The sequence below is a fragment of the Octopus bimaculoides genome, chromosome 9, assembly GCF_046866305.1.
Source record: "Octopus bimaculoides isolate indiv1 chromosome 9, ASM4686630v1, whole genome shotgun sequence".
NCBI classification, from domain to species: domain Eukaryota; kingdom Metazoa; phylum Mollusca; class Cephalopoda; order Octopoda; family Octopodidae; genus Octopus; species Octopus bimaculoides.
Window position 1 is genome coordinate 7,251,191 of NC_142936.1, and position 17,061 is coordinate 7,268,251.

At 39.6% G+C, this 17,061-nt stretch overlaps 1 protein-coding gene across 4 annotated transcripts in view; it reads right to left on the reverse strand.

Moving 5' to 3' along the window:
• Positions 1 to 17,061, reverse strand: part of LOC106872330 (ferric reductase 1) — a 62,179-nt gene that overhangs the window by 34,289 nt on the left and 10,829 nt on the right. The window contains exons 1-2 of one of the 4 annotated variants that reach the window (XM_014919276.3): positions 14,864 to 15,021; positions 14,282 to 14,320 (exon numbers count right to left, since the gene is read on the reverse strand). The exons of 1 other annotated variant lie outside the window; for it this stretch is intronic. The gene's annotated coding sequence lies outside the window, so the exon portion shown is untranslated. Of the gene's footprint in view, positions 1 to 14,281; positions 14,321 to 14,863; positions 15,022 to 17,061 lie in introns of those variants that run through there. 2 more of the 4 variants (XM_052970398.2, XM_089357064.1) reach the window with 2 other exon arrangements.

The following is a 17,061-nucleotide window of genomic DNA, read 5'->3' on the forward strand; positions in this document are numbered from 1 at the left end:
GGGTCCTATTTGCTGTGGAAATGCAATGGAAACGCAATACAGTAAATTTTCATTTTTTCCATTAACACCTTAGTGTTTAAACTGGCTATATCCGGCCCAAATATTCTACTCGTTTTATGCTCAAACTGACCAGAACCAGTATCTCACACATATCTTGCAATGTCATTCTAAAAATAAACAATTAAATCTTTCAAATCTTGAAGCTATAAGATGATAACAGATTAATTTTTAAAAATGTAAATGAATAAGGATTACTTTTGACATATTAATTTGAACACTAAAGGGTTAAATTATGAGGCATCAAAAAAGTAGTGATTCATGAATCCAAAAGTTTTCCAATGCTTTATAACACTCATATACGTGGAGTATCTCTGCAATATCACATGTCAGGTGATCTGATTAATGCTTTGATTTTGTCATCATCAATGACTGTAGACCTGCAGAAATGTTCCTGGTCTACCAAAGTCAAAAGTTCCACTCCTGAAACTTGCAGACCATCTCCATAGACTGCGTGTAGCTTATTTGATGTTTTGTTTGTAAATCCCTTTTTTTTCTTTTCCAGAAATGATTATTATGGAAACATATCTTGATTTTCCCTCCAATTTCACTTTTAATATAAAAAAAAACAGTAGAAATAAACTGTTCACACAGTAATTATACACAAAGACGCGTTGGAATGTTACCGTTTAGAAAATATAAATAGATAAAGATGCCATAAGTTTCTGTCAAGCAAGAAGCACAATTATGTTTAAATACCACCAACTGAAAAATGGCCTACATTTTTGTTCCAACCTTATATATATATATATATATACACACACATATATATATATATATATATATATATATATATACACATATATATATATATATATATATATATATATATATATATATATAACACTTACACACATGCAAGCATGGAAGTCAGATGTGAAACGATGATGATGATCACACACACACATATATATATACATATATACATACATGTATTTGTATATTTGTGTGTGTATATGTAAGTGTCTACATGTGTTCCCTGCAAGTGCTACAGAAGTCACCTGAGCAACGAAGGCTTTCCGTGTTACTCTTGATTCTCTACAGCACAAAATCAGGTGAATATTGAAGAGTCAGCCATATACAGAAATCTGTGCATGCACACACACACACACACACACACACAGATATTCGTTCAAGTACACATGCACGCTTTATATAAACAAATTCTGATGCTCATAAATAACATAGGAAAAACAGACAGCAGGAATTAAAGTTAAACCCTGCCAGATGTTTTACCATTGTGAAACGGTGTCAAGTTACAGAAAAAAGCTTGACTCTAACACTGCCAACGGGCAAGGAAAATGGCCATGTGATTAACGAGTTCACTTCAGAACTACATGGTTACAGGTTCAATCTTACTGTGTATAACTTGAGTCAAACGACTTCTGCTAAGGTCTTGGTGTTGACCAATGCTATGTGAGTGAAATTTGCCTGACAGAAACCGTGCAGAAGCCTACTCTGTGTGTGTGTGTGTGTGTGTGTGTGTGTGTGTGTGTGTTAACATACATATGTGTGCATGTATGCATATTGGCTTCGAATAAACAAAATTAGTGTGTCAAAAAAAAGTACCATGTTATTTCGTTCGATTTATTTACCCCTGCACCAAACTCACCTTCCCTCCTTCCTAAGATATATATGTGTATATATATATATATGTATCATCATCATCATCATTGTTTAACGTCTGCTTTCCATGCTAGCATGGGTTGGACGATTTGACTGAGGACTGGCGAACCAGATGGCTACACCAGGCTCCAATCTGATTTGGCAGAGTTTCTACAGCTGGATGCCCTTCCTAATGCCAACCACTCCGAGAGTGTAGTGGGTGCTTTTACGTGCCACTGGCATGAAGGCCACTCAGGCGGTACTGGCAATGGCCATGCTCGAAATGGTGTATTTTACACGCCACCTGCACAGGAGCCAGTCCAGCGGCACTAGCTCTTACCTCTGTTGGTGACAAAGGGCCTCTCGCTCAGAATAAAAGGCAGACTGTATGACGCATGTGTACGAACAGCCATGCTTCATGGCAGTATATATATATATATATATATATATATATATATATATATATATATATATATATATATATATATATATAAGCATACCTCACCCTATGTCGTTAATTGGTTCCAGGAGACATGACTTAAGTCAAATTACCTTGTGGTTAGGCTAGGCTAGACCAAATTTACTTGTCTCTAAGCTAAACAAATAATAACCATTCCCACTTCTGTACTTTGTTTATGAATGTATTTTCAATAATTTATATTTTCTTAATACAGTAAAAAAACAAAAAAAAAAAAAAACGTACATCTACTTTCTAACTATCATCTTTGTCAAATATTTGATTTGTTGACAATGATCAAATCTATGTGCTGTACATGAGTGCATTCTCTCCATCAAATAGACGTCACCTGAATAGGTGCACAGTGTACTGCGCATCAGTTGTTGAAGTGATAGCAGAGCAACATAGGATGAAGGGTTTTGCTCAAGAAAACAATGTACCACCTAGTCTGGGAATTGAAACTACGATCATGCAATTGCGATTGCAACACCCTAACCACTATGCCATGCAGCCCCATTGTACACAAACACATACATACACACACACATATACATGTGCTTCACCACACGCCGAAAATTAGAAATAGCAGCCAAAACTACTATAGATCGTTGCCAGTGCCCCTGGACTGGCTCTTGTGCAGGTGGCACATAAAATACACCATTTTGAGCGTGGCCGTTGCCAGTACCGCCTGATTGGCCTTCGTGCGGGTGACACGTAAAAGCACCCACTACACTCTCGGAGTGGTTGGCATTAGGAAGGGCATCCAGCTGTAGAAACTCTGCCAAATTAGATTGGAGCCTGGTGTTGCCATCCGGTTTCACCAGTCCTCAGTCAAATCGTCCAACCCATGCTAGCATGGAAAGCGGACGTTAGATGATGATGATGATGATGATATATATATGTATATATATATATATATGTGAACGAAATGGAATCGGAGTAAATTTGCTTTGAAAAGGTCAATGGAGTGGGAAAAGTTGGGAACTGCAGGCTCAGACGGAATGTTTTTGATCATCGATCTACTTAATCAGGTCAGGGCTGGCCTGGGGCTAAGAAACAACTAATCTCATCAGTACCAGTAATTGTAAAAAAAAACAAAAAAACCATCTCCCATGAGAACAGCTACCACCAACATTATACCACAACCACATCAGCGTCACCGTCAACATCATTGGCAATACCACTTCCACCACCACCACCACCACCACCACTAAAGATCATCTTCAGCAGACATATCACAACCATCACCACCACCACCACCACCAGCAGCAGCAGCAGTACCGCCGCCGCCGCCTCGGGCCCCATCACCCCCAGGCGAGCGGCACAGATAGAAAACAAGTTTCAACAACTTTTTATAACCATTACAAACACAAATCAAACCGACCAGAGACAATTGCTCTTCTTGTTTTCTGGCTCCCCCCCCCCCGTCACAGTTTTATTGCTTTTATTTCAAGTTTGCAGTTTTGCTTATTATGTAATTTCTATTGTATTACTTGTTCTTCTCTGTCTTTCATAGGACAAACGTTAATAACTTCCTTTCTCCTTTCTCTCTCCCTCTCATTCTGTCTGTCTCTCTCTTTCTCTTTCTCTCAATCTTCTGTCATTATTGCTCTTAATTCATTTCATTTCTATTCACATCATACACACACACACACACACACACACACATTATCACTAAAACGCAGTCAACTCACATCAACCCCCTCACATAGACACACACACTCTCCTATTCTCTGTTTCCTCTTGTGACCAAAAACATAAAAGTAACATAAAAATCTAATTATAATAAGCAAACAACAAATGGAATCATATTATTAACATTTTAAATGAATTGTATGTTATGGAAGCCCACAACATATTGAAAGTTAAAAACATTTTTGTTTATGGAAGGATATAAAGGCAATGAACAAAGACAAAAGAAGGGAAATCCAGAATGTTTTGCACTTGAATCGAATATCAGTCTCATAAGTTTTCTTTCCGTGAGAGGGGGACATTTCGCATTCTAATACATAGGCATGTTAAAGTGGCATGTCGGCAGAATTATTACCACATTCGGCAAAATACTCTTACTCTTTTACTTGTTTCAGTCATTTTGACTGTGGCCATGCTGGAGCACTGCCTTTAGTCGAGCAAATCGACCCCAGGACTTATTCTTTGTCAGCCTAGTACTTATTCTATCGGTCTCTTTTGCCAAATTGCTAAGTTACGGGGACGTAAACACACCAGCATCGGTTGTTAAGCGATGGTGGAGGTACAAACACAGACACACAAACACACATACATATATATATATATATATATATATATATATATATATATATATATATACAACGGGCTTCTTTCAGTTTCCGTCTACCAAATCCACTCACAAGGCTGCTTTGGTTGGCCCGAGGCTATAGTAGAAGACACTTGCCCAAGGTGCCACGCAGTGGGACTGAACCCGGAACCATGTAGTTGGTAAGCAAGCTACTTACCACACAGCAACTCCTGCGCCTATGTTTATTATAAATTCATGATTCGCAAAGATTTGGTTGAAGTTCGTTCATATTTTTTAACTTCAAAGTTTTTCTTGAGATCAATTGGTGTTGAAGCTATGTAAAACACTCTGGCGATGGTGTCACGCAAAAGGCACCAGTGATGGTGTTACATAAACAGCACCCAGTACACTCTGTAAAGTGGGTGACCTTAGGAAGGGCATACAGCCATAGAAACCAGGGCTGTGGAGTCAAAACAAAAACTTCAACTCTGACTCCTCTACTATTGGCACCTCCGACTCTGACTCCTCTTCATGTAATTAAGTGATGGTGGTCTTATAAAGCATATGCATACGCTTGTACTTTGAGTAGGCCTTTATGTTATAATTAGCAGTGAGCTGGCAGAATTGTTATCACGCCGGGTGAAATGCTTAGCGGTATTTCGTTTGCCATTACGTTCTGAGTTCAAATTCCACCAAAGTTAACTTTGCCTTTCATCCTTTCGGGGTCAATCAAATAAGTACCAGTTACGCACTGGGGTCGATGTAATCAACTTAATCCCTTTGTCTGTCCTTGATTGTCCCCTCTATGTTTAGCCCCTTGTGGGCAATAAAGAAATAAGAAACGTTAACGAGTAAGGATATTGTGAGTCGCAGTCAGTATAGTTTTACCGACTCCAACTACCCCTTAATTGTTTCTGACTGACTCCACAGCCCTGATAGAAACCATGCCAAAATGATGGAACCTGGTGTGACTCCTGACCTTGCTAGCTCCTGTCAAACTATCCAACCCTACCAATATGGAAAACAGATATTAAATAATGATGATGATGATGCTGCTGCTCTCAGCTTATATACTTGACATATTGGTTTCAAATTTTGGCACAAGCCAGCAAGTTCGTGGAAGGGGGGGGGGGGGGGTTAGTCGATTATATAAACCCCAGTGATCAACTGGTACTTATATTAACCTCACCCCCACCCCAAGGATGTAAATCAAAGTCAACCTCAACAGAATTTGAACTCAGAAAATAAATACAAATGAAATGCCGCTAAGCATTTAGCCCAGTCTATTAACAATTCTATCACATCTGCCATCTTAAAATATGCCTGATATATTAAAACCAATGTTTTTGGCCTAAAAAAGTTCATCTCGGCCTATGCAGTGAGTCAGCTTATGTGCGGGTTTAAGACAATGGATGAGTGTTCAGCTTTAGCCAAATGACCTGCACAAATGATTTTATAGTGATCAGATGTATGTGTTGGACATTAGCTCGCTCCCGCCATCAAATCAACATTGCCTGAATAGGTGCACGGTGTACCACATGTCAGGTGTTGAAAAGATCACAGAGCAACGTGAAATGAAGTGTTTTGCACAAGACTACAATGCACCACCCGGTTTAGGAATTGAAACTAGAATCTTGCAATTGTGAGTGCAACACCTGAACCACTAGGTCATGAGATGAAGCATCTTGTTCAAGACTACAATGCACTACCCGGTTTAGGAATTGAAACCAGGATCTTGCAATTGTAAGTGCAACACCCGTACCACTAGGTCGTGTGTCCATGGCATATATGGTGTATATAAATCATAGTAGTGAGACAACATTTGCAGTGGTGCAGCAGCATTTACCAAGTGCAATAGGGTGTGGTGATATCTATACAGGTAGCAACATAGGTGTGTTGTTATTGTTGGCACTCCGTTGCTTTCGACGTTGAGTGTTCCAGTTGATCCGATCAACAGAACAACCTGCTCGTGAAATTAACATGCAAGTGGCTGAGCACTCCACAGACACATGTACCCCTAACGTAGTTCTCGGGGATATTCAGCGTGACACAGTGTGACATGGCCGACCCTTTGAAATACAGGCACAACAGAAACAGGAAGTAAGAATGAGAGAAAGTTGTGGTGGAAGAGTACAGCAGGGTTCGCCACCATCCCCTGCCGGAGCCTCGTGGAGCTTTAGGTGTTTTCGCTCAATAAACACTCACAACGCCCGGTCTGGGAATCGAAACCGCGATCCTATGACCGCGAGTCTGCTGCCCTAACCACTGGGCCTCCACATAGGTGTGTAGTATAGAAAGCAATCAACATTTTAGCATTGTAATGAAAAAAAAAAAAAAGACAGACAGACAGACAAGCAGACAGAACAGATTTTATACCCAGCTGCTGGGTAGATGAATGGGTGGGTGGAGAAGGCAGTGGAATGTAGACCAGACTACCTGTTTTAAATAATCACAGGAGTGTATACAGGTGAAGGTTTATTTATCCTTTAGACACAGCCAATCCCATCACAGTGCTCAACAGAAATTAGGTCAGATTAAGTCACAGAAAGATATCTTGCTGAGGTAGTTTGTTATTGCTTTTGTTATTGTCAAATGTAGTATTGGCATATTTCATATTCATGATGCCAAGTCAGCCCTGGTTCAATAGACCTATGATCCTAGACATTCCAACCATAGCCATCTCATTTTTTTTTATGTCTAGAAATATGTGTTGCCTAATATGTCTATTTTGTTTGAAGACAGCCTAGTGTGATTTGAAAAAGATGATTCCGGGTTCAGTCCCACTGCGTGGCACCTTGGGCAAGTGTCTTCTACTATAGCCTAGGGCCGACCAAAGTACTAGGCTTACAAAGAATAAGTCCTGGGGTTGATTTGCTCGACTAAAGGTGGTGCTCCAGCATGGCCGCAGTCAAATGACTGAAACAAGTAAAAGAGATGTAAAAGAGATATATACGATGGGCTTCTTTCAGTTTCGGTCTACCAAATCCACTCACAAGGCTTGGTCAGCCCGAGGCTATAGTAGAAGACACTTGCCCAAGGTGCCACGCAGTGGGACTGAACCTGGAACCATGTGGTTCGTAAGCAAGCTACTTACCACACAGCCACTCCTACGGCTATGTAAAGTTGCTGGAAACTGTGATGAAACCCTGGCTGGAGAGGGTTGCTTCTTGCGGAACGAATCAGAAATGGTTGCCAGAGATTTCACCAGCCCCAATTTCTGGCCTCTCAATTCCCGTGATTGTAGCCCCATTGGTTACTAAGTATGGGACGCAGTTGAGAACGACACCAACTGCTCTGCAACACCAAGACCAAGCTGGTGACCAAGATCACGGAGGCATTTGAAGATCTTCCCAGGGATGCAGTGAAAAACACACGTGCTAGGTTCTGAAGCTGCTTTCAGGCCATGGGGAAAGCTGAGGGTGGCTACATTTAGCAAACTTATCTCACAGCCATAATCTACTTGATATTTTTTAATTTATATAGGAGTGGCTGTGTGGTAAGTAGCTTGCTTAGCAACCACATGGTTCCGGGTTCAGTCCCACTGCATGGCACCTTGGGCAAGTGTCTTCTACTATAGCCTCAGGCTGACCAAAGCCTTGTGAGTGGATTTTGTAGACAGAAACTGAAAGAAGCCCATCTTATATATGTATATATGTATGTGTGTGTATATGTTTGTGTGTCTGTGTTTCTTCCCCCAACATCGCTTGTCAACTGATGCTAGTGTGTTTACGTCCCCATAACTCAGCAGTTCGGCAAAAGAGACTGATAGAATAAGTACTAGGCTTACAAAGAATAAGTCCTGGGATCGATTTGCTCGACTAGAGGCGGTGCTCCAGCATGGCCACAGTCAAATGACTGAAACAAGTAAAAGAGTATTACAAAGAACTATGGGATATATCATCTCTGCCCGTCCCTCACCTGTTCCAAGATACCAGCTCTTCTAGTTGTCTATGGCAATAGTTGAAAGTAGCTGCTGCTAGTAGCCGAATGGTAAGTTGTCTGCCAGTAGCAGCTGAAATGCAAACTGATCTAAACGCACAGTGCTTGCAACACAACTTAAGACTACTGACACCTCCACACTGCCATCCCCAACGACAACACCTACACAGGACCAGCAATATTACCACCTGTTTATTGGTGAAGTAGTCGAGCAACCAAACAGTAGATGCCACAACATAGAACTTACTGAAGGAGAGATGATGGGGTTGGAACATAAAGTGCTCCCGTCACAAAAAAAATTTTTTTCTTTCTTCGAAATAACTACTATACGAAATATTTACAGTTAAAATATCAGTGACAGCATATAAGTTTCCACTTTCCAGTCTTGAAAAAGAAAAATTTACAAATTAACCAAGATCAAGGCAAAGTTGTGTAGCTGTGTGGTTTACAAAGCAAAATTTGTAACCATATGATTCCAGGTTCAGTTCCATTGTGCGGCACCTTGGGCAAGTGTCTTCTACTATAGCCCCAGGCCAACCAATGACTTATGAGTGGTTTTGTGAGATGAAAACTGCATATGTGTTATGTGTGTGTGTCTTTACGTTTACGTTTGTTCCTTGCCATCGCTTGACATCCAGTGTTGGTTTGTTTATGCCCTCATTACTTACGAGCTTGGCAGAAGAGGCCAATATAGTAAGTTCCAAACTTAGAAAGTAAATACAGAGGTGTTTTCATTCAACTAAGCCCCACCAAGGTGGTGCCCCAGTATGGCTGCAGTCCAATGACTGAAACAAGTAAAAGATAAAAGATATACATTATTTGATGACTTCACAAAATTAAGCTAATTGCAAACTACTGTTTGGAGGCATAGGAGTGGCTGTGTGGTTAGTAGCTTGCATACGAACCACATGGTTCCGGGTTCAGTCCCACTGCGTGTCACCTTGGGCAAGTGTCTTCTACTATAGACTCGGGCTGACCAAAGCCTTGTGAGTGAATTTGATAGACGGAAACTGAAAAAAGCTCGTCATATATATGTATATGTATGTGTGTGTGTGTGTGTGTGTGTGTGTGTGTGTGTGTGTGTCTGTATTTGTCCCCCCTCCCAAACATCGCTTGACAACCAATGCTGGTGTGTTTACGTCCCTGTAACTTAGCAGTTCGGCAAAAGAGACCGATAGAATAAGTACTAGGCTTACAAAGAATAAGTCTTGGGGTCGATTCGCTCGACTAAAGGCGGTGCTCCAGCATGGCCACAGTCAAAATGACTGAAACAAGAGTAAACGGAGTAAATGAACTAAAAATAGTTCAACAGGAGAATTGAACCTGTCACCGAATCAGCTGGTTCGGATTTCAGACATCACAGATATAACAAAATGGTGTATACATCTGTATATGGGTAGGTGAGCATGTTTTTGCTTGTGTAGGCACATATTTGAGTGAAAAGACCTTCGTTGGCAACAAACTCCATTGTGCAAGGAAATCCATGATAATGGTAAATGAAAACAATAACGAACCACCCACACAAAACACCCCCATCCCCCGGCCCCACCCTGTCCACATCCTATACAACACCGCCGTCGCCACCACCACAGAACATTAAATAACAGAACATGTAAATAACACAACTGACTGGTCTAGTTTAGGTACAGAGACACTATTACTCATTACCCCCATCACCACCACGACCACCACCACACACAGACAATCCCTGATTGCTAACATCACTTAGCACTATGAAATAAATGCTTATTCCAGCCAGAGCCACACACTCAGACACAATCACTATAGTCATGGTCAAGTGAAGGCGCATGGCTCAGTGGTTAGAGCGTCGAGCTTACGATTTTGAGGTTGTGGGTTCGAAACCCGGACTGGGCTGCGTGTTGTGTTCTTGAGCAAGACACTTTATTTCACGTTGCTCCAGTTCACTCAGCTGTAGAAATGAGTTGCGATGTCACAGGTGCCAAGCTGTATCGGCCCCTTTGCCTTTCCCTTGGATAACACTGGTGGCGTGGAGAGGGGAGAGCGGTATGCATGGGCGACTGCTGGTCTTCCATAAACAACCTTGCCCGGACTTGTGCTTGGGAGGGTGACTTCCTAGGTGCAATCCCATGGTCAGTCATAACCGAAGGGGGTCTCCGCATAGTCATGGTCAAATAGCCATTACATCCCCCTCCACACACACACTTTTCTCTCTCTCTCTGTCTATCTATCATGCTCTCTCTCTCTCCATTACGACAGACGATGTCAGTTATTCCGACCACATGCGTAATCTTTCACCCGTTTCAGTTGTGGGACTGAAGACATGCTGGAGCGCAGCCTTGAAGGATCTAGTCAAGCAAACCGACACCAACACTTTATTATTATTATTATTATTTTTTTTTTTAACTCTGGTACTTATTCTATCAGTTTCTTTTGCCAAACTGCTAAGATATGGGGACATAAACAAACCAACAGAAGTTGTCAACTGGTGGAAAACAAAAAACACAGATACACCCGTGAATGAATGTATGTCTCTCTCTCTCTCTCTCTCTCTCTCTCTATATATATATATATATATATATATATAGAGAGAGAGAGAGAGAGAGAGAGAGAGAGATGTCTATATATATATATATATATGTCTATATATATATATATATATATATATGTCTATATATATATATATATATATATGTCTATATATATATATATATATATATGTCTATATATATATATATATATATGTCTATATATATATATATATATATATATATATATATATGTCTATATATATATATATATATATGTCTATATATATACATATATATATATATATATATATGTATATATATATGTATATGTATATATATATTTATATAGATATATATAGATATCATCATCATCATTGTTTAATGTCTGCTTTCCATGCTAGCATGGGTTGGACGATTTGACTGAGGACTGGTGGACCAGATGGCTACACCAGGCTCCAATCTGATTTGGCAGAGTTTCTACAGCTGGATGCCCTTCATAACGCCAACCACCCAGAGAGTGTAGTGGGTGTGTATTTTCACTTAGGCATAGCAAGGCTAATAACCTGGTGTAGAACTCAATATATGTTTCAGAACAAAGTGTCAGATGAGTCTAGAGCATTATTTACATTATTTACATTTGGCAGATATTTCTCCTCAAACCAGTCCAATTGATATATACACACATATAAAAAATATATATGGGGGCACACACACACACACACACACACACAAAAATCTGGATTTCTTTATAGCCATTCCCGATGCTGTGGCCCTAGTCCTAGATGAAGAATTTGGAGTTCAAATTCATTTGAGCATTACCTACATTTTTGTATACTGTGCATATAAACCTCTCACCTATTTTCTATATGGATATTATATATATATACATATATAAAATGGACAGATGATGATGATATGTGAGCAAGTTGTGAATTGGTGACAGTTGTGTGTCAGGATTGTTGGCTAGTGGGATGGATACAAAGAAAATGTTATCGATAGGAGTGGCTGTGTGGTAAGTAGCTTGCTTACCAACCACATGGTTCCGGGTTCATTCCCACTGTGTGGCACCTTGGGCAAGTGTCTTCTACTATAGCCTCAGGCCGACCAAAGCTTTGTGAGTGGATTTGGTAGACGGAAACTGAAAGAAGCCCGTCGTGTGTTTGTCCCCCCCAACATCGCTTGACAACCAATGCTGGTGTGTTTACGTCCCCGTAACTTAGTGGTTCGGCAAGAGATCGATAGAATAAGTGCTAGGCTTCCAAAGAATAAGTCCTGGGGTCGATTTGCTCGACTAAAAGGCGGTGCTCCAGCATGGCCACAGTCAAATGACTGAAACAAGTAAAAGAGCATCCATTTACCTTTATACTATAAATGCTTTTACAGGTATATTTCAGCAATTTTCTCTGAAGTTACTCATCTAAGCAATCCCTCCATTACTCAGAGATTCTGTGTGTGTGTGTGTGTGTGTGTGTGTGTGTGTGTGTGTGTGTAATAGATACATCTGTTACAGGCATGTAGGTTGTCTTATTTTTTATTTCTTTTTGATACACAAACACACACACACATATATACAAACAAGTAATGAAATGGCGGAAGTAAAGAAAAATAACTCAGATGTTATTGAAGTTGGCAAAATATCATTAGAGGATGATACCTGAAGAAAACAAACGGCAAGGTGTTCTTCATCACCTCCTACTCTCATGATGGTGGTGAAATTGGTTATAACTTAGACACAAGGCTTGAAATTTAGATGGAGCAAATTGCTTTTAATTTACTGTTACATTTTATTCTAGATTTTAACTGCAAAAAGACTGGGGTACCACTTAAACATGGGGCAAAGTTTGAAAATGAAGGGAGAAAATATCATACTAAGATTTAACACTGAATAAGGGGTGCAATTTATAGATGAGTAAAAACGGTAATCGGTTAGTCAATCCCAGAACTTGACTCGTATTTTATATTATAGCCTCTGGTGGAATGAAAAGTAAAACTGGTTTTGATAGGATTTTAACACAAGAAGATATTTAAAAGTTCCGATGCTTTAATGATTCCACCAATCCATGAAGCAATGACCTTTTTCTTTATTAATTAACCCATTAAGTCCCAGACTAATTAAATTTCTGAACATTACTTTTAAATTTTCACAGATGATTGAAAATAGACTAAAATGAAAAATCAATTATTAAAACTCCTTTACTTCAAGTAGAAATGGAAATACTCGATGTCCTATAAATAAGACACCGAGACAATGTGATATAGCTTATTTAAGGTTTTCATTTAGTGTCCTATTTATAGGACAGTGGGACTTAATGGGTTAATCTTTTCTACTCTAGGCACAAGGCCCAAAATTTGTGGGGAGGGGAGGGGACAGTCGATTAGATCAACCCCAGTACGCAATTGGTACTTAATTTATCGACCGCAAAAGGATGAAAGGCAAAGTCGACCTCGGCGGAATTTGAACTCAGAACATAAAGACAGACGAAACACCGCTAAACATTTTGCCCAGCATGCTAACGTTTCTGCCAGCTCGCAGCCTTGGGACTTAATGGGGTTAATGACAGAAAAGGAGAGGTTACAAAATAGGGGTTTACAAAGGAGTACACAGGTTACAAAATATATCAGGGGGTGGGGTAGGGTATAAAGAAATCGAATGAAATGAAATATTACTGCATACACAGGTACAAGGACACTATTTAGGATGGGGGTTGAAGGTAACAGAACTGGTTTTAATTTACATGACAAGTACTTAATTACTCCAGTCCCCCACCCAAGGAAATGACTCGCAAACTCAATGTACAAAGACAATTATAACGATGATAATGATGGAGAGTGATGATGATGATAACGTTTTTATTTGCCACAAGGGTAATTAATAAAAATACAGCATTTTCATGTGTAAAGGCAAGCAGTGTTTATTATATGCGACGTATTTAATAATTCCCATTGTTATTGTTAGTCGAGTTTGCTTTTCATCTATTTGGAGGGGTGGGGGGTCAAGAAAATAAATACCAGTTAAGTACTGGGTCGACGTAATCGACCCCCCCCCCCACTCCCTTCAAAATCTGCTCGCCTTGTGCCAAAAACTTGAAGCCATTATTATTATTATTTCGCCCGTCGCTACGTTCTGAGTTCAAATTGCGTCGAGGTCGACTTTACCTTTCATCCTTTCGGGGGTTGATAAATTAAGTACCAGTTGAGTACTGGGTCGATGTAATCGACTATCCCCCTCCCCCAAATTTCAAACCTTGTGCCTATTATAAAAAGGATTATTATTATTATCATTATTATTATTTCCCCTATTTTAGGTGATCGCTACCAGACACTAGGATCGATGCTTTCGACCTAACCCCTTACCCTAAAAAGTGCTAACTTTGTGCCTAAATTAGATCCAATTACTTCTCTAATTATCATCACCATCATCATTATCTTTTATGAGAGTAATCGTTTTATACTTACCTAGTACGGTACGTAATCCTACTCTTAGCTCAAGTTTGCCTGGAGAGAGAGAGAGAGAGAGAAAGAATGACAGATTAATACATATAAGAACGGGCACTACTTAAATATAGAGGTCCCAATGCATCTACGTAACGATTTGTTCTTGCAGTGTACACTCGTTAGGGGTTAGGGTTAGTTTTAGGGTTACGTAGATGCGTCGGGACCTCTCTAAGTAGTACCTAAGAATGTTTATTTACAGAATCGTAAACATGTAAAAAAAATTAACCCATCTCTCTCTCTCTCTCTCTCTCTCTCTCTCTCTCTCACACACACACACAAACTATATGTTGGTCGAGTTAGTCTTAAAACTTGTCTGAATACCCTGTGTATGTACCCTCGGATGAAACTCACAGCAGCAAGAGAGTGATCCGACCAAAATAGAAAATATATATATATATATTATTAATCTCTACAATGGTATCGAGTACTCTTTTGTCCGACAAAATTAAACATGTATTTTGTGAGTGTGTGTGTGTGTGTGTGTGTGTGTGTGTGTGTGTGTAACAAGGCGCATTAGTACGTTTTGACTAAATTGCTTCTCACCTTTTGTGTTCCGCTGCGTTTGAAATAAAGTAGAAAAGAGAACGTATTAATTATTAAGATAAATAGATATTAATGTACGGTTTGTTTCCTTAGTTCCTAAGTATCCAGTTTTGCTGGTAAAATAGCCGTCACTTCGCGTCGGAACTAAGGAGTAAACTGAGATATATAGAAAAAAAAACTAAGGAAAGAGAGAGTAAGAGTCGGAGGTAGAGAGAGAGATACCGTAAGAGTGAAAGACGGAGTGAGATAGAGAGAAAGACAGCATGAGAGAGGGAGATAGAGATATAGTTAGAGACAGAGCGAGTGGGGGCGTGAGATTTGCTATGTAGGAGGAACGGAGAAAGTTGGGACTTAAGTTTTTAGAAGTTTAACCACATGTCATTGTGTATGATATTAATTAGTACAATCAGAGAATGGGTGGGGGACGAGAACAAAAAGAGAGCAGGGGGAGGGGGTGATTAAAATATTCACACCTACAAGTAGTAAGTCATATTTCTACCAGGGTAGGTGCGTGCGTGTATATGTATAAATATACACACACACACGCTATACGACGTGTGTGTATATATATATATATATATATATATATATATATATATATATATATATATATATATAGCTGATGAAGGAAATGTTTTCTATGTGGCCTGTGTGTTTTCTGTACTCTGTTTATCATTTTGTCCACGTTTTTTTTGCAACGTCCTGTACCCAGATATGCATCTATATATATATATGTAGATGTAGGTGTGTACATACATGTACGTATATATGCATATACTCATATATTATTTGTATTATATATATATATATATATATATATATCAGGGATAGATAACGCACCTTGCGTTGTTTCGAGTTACGTCTTTTTCGACTCGACGTCGGCCCGCGTCGAATACATTTAAAGGTACAAAAATTGTAGAAAAAAAAAAATACCTAAAAACCAATACTGAAGAGGGAAATCAAATAAAAAAAAATACGCGTGAAAATATGTATAAACCATAATTAAGACAAAAATAAGATAAGTTTCTTTTAATTTTCATGTTACGTCATTTTACGAATTACGTCATGTCTTGGAACTTATTACCGATGTAAGTTGCATATATGTATGTGTGCATACATGTATGTATATATATCTATACATATACACCCACACACACAGAGAAAAGTTTAGTAAGACAAACAATAGAGAACTCAATAAATGAGTGTATATATATATATATAATCGTTATAATTGGCAGAAGTTATAAATTGACTTGTGGGCCAAGAGTTTTGTGCACCGAGTTGTTTTGGTTCGCCTATTTTCTCCTCACAACTCACACAGCAAGTAATTTCACAGCCACACCTCTTCCTTCCTACGCCCAACTGAGTCAATTTTTTTATCTTGTGTGATTCTATAAAAGAGGGGGGAGGAGGAAATGAACGAGGTAGAGAAAGCATATTGCATTTCTCTCTCTCTCTAGTGTGAGTAAGTGTGTGAATGAAAGAGATAGAGGGGGAGGCGAATGAAGACGCGAAGATAGATTCTGAATATGTGGGACTTTGTCTATCAAAGACAGAAAGCAAATTTATACGCCTGTTGATATGTATTCTGTTCTACTTATTTCAGTTTTTGGGGGGACTGCGACCATGCTGGGGCAACGCCAAACAAATCAACCGCAGTACTTAATTTTAATTCCATTCTATCGGTTTCTGTTGCCGAACCGTAAAGTTGTAGCGACGTAGAGAAACCAATACCAGTTGTCAAACGGTGGTGGGCAACAAACACACATTAAGCATATTCTTTTATTCTTTTACTTGTTCCAGTCATTTTGACTGCGGCCATGCTGGAGCACTGTCGACCCCATGACTTATTCTTTGTCAAGCGATGGTGGAGGAACAACTACACACACACGTATATACATATATATATACGGCGGGCTTCTTACAGTTTCCGTCTACCAAATCCACTCACAAGGCTTTGGTCAGGCCAAGGCTATAGGAGAAGACACTTGCCCAAGGTACCACGCAGTGGGACTGAACCCGGAACCATGTGGTTGGGAAGCAGGCTACTTACCACACAGCCATGCCAGCGCCTGGATATAAAGGGAGATACCAAGTCCTAGATGAAGAATTTGGCGTCTTTGTGTTTTCTATACTGAGCATATCTCGCTATCACCTCTTCTCTCTCTCTCTTTATATATATATGTGTGTGTGTGTGT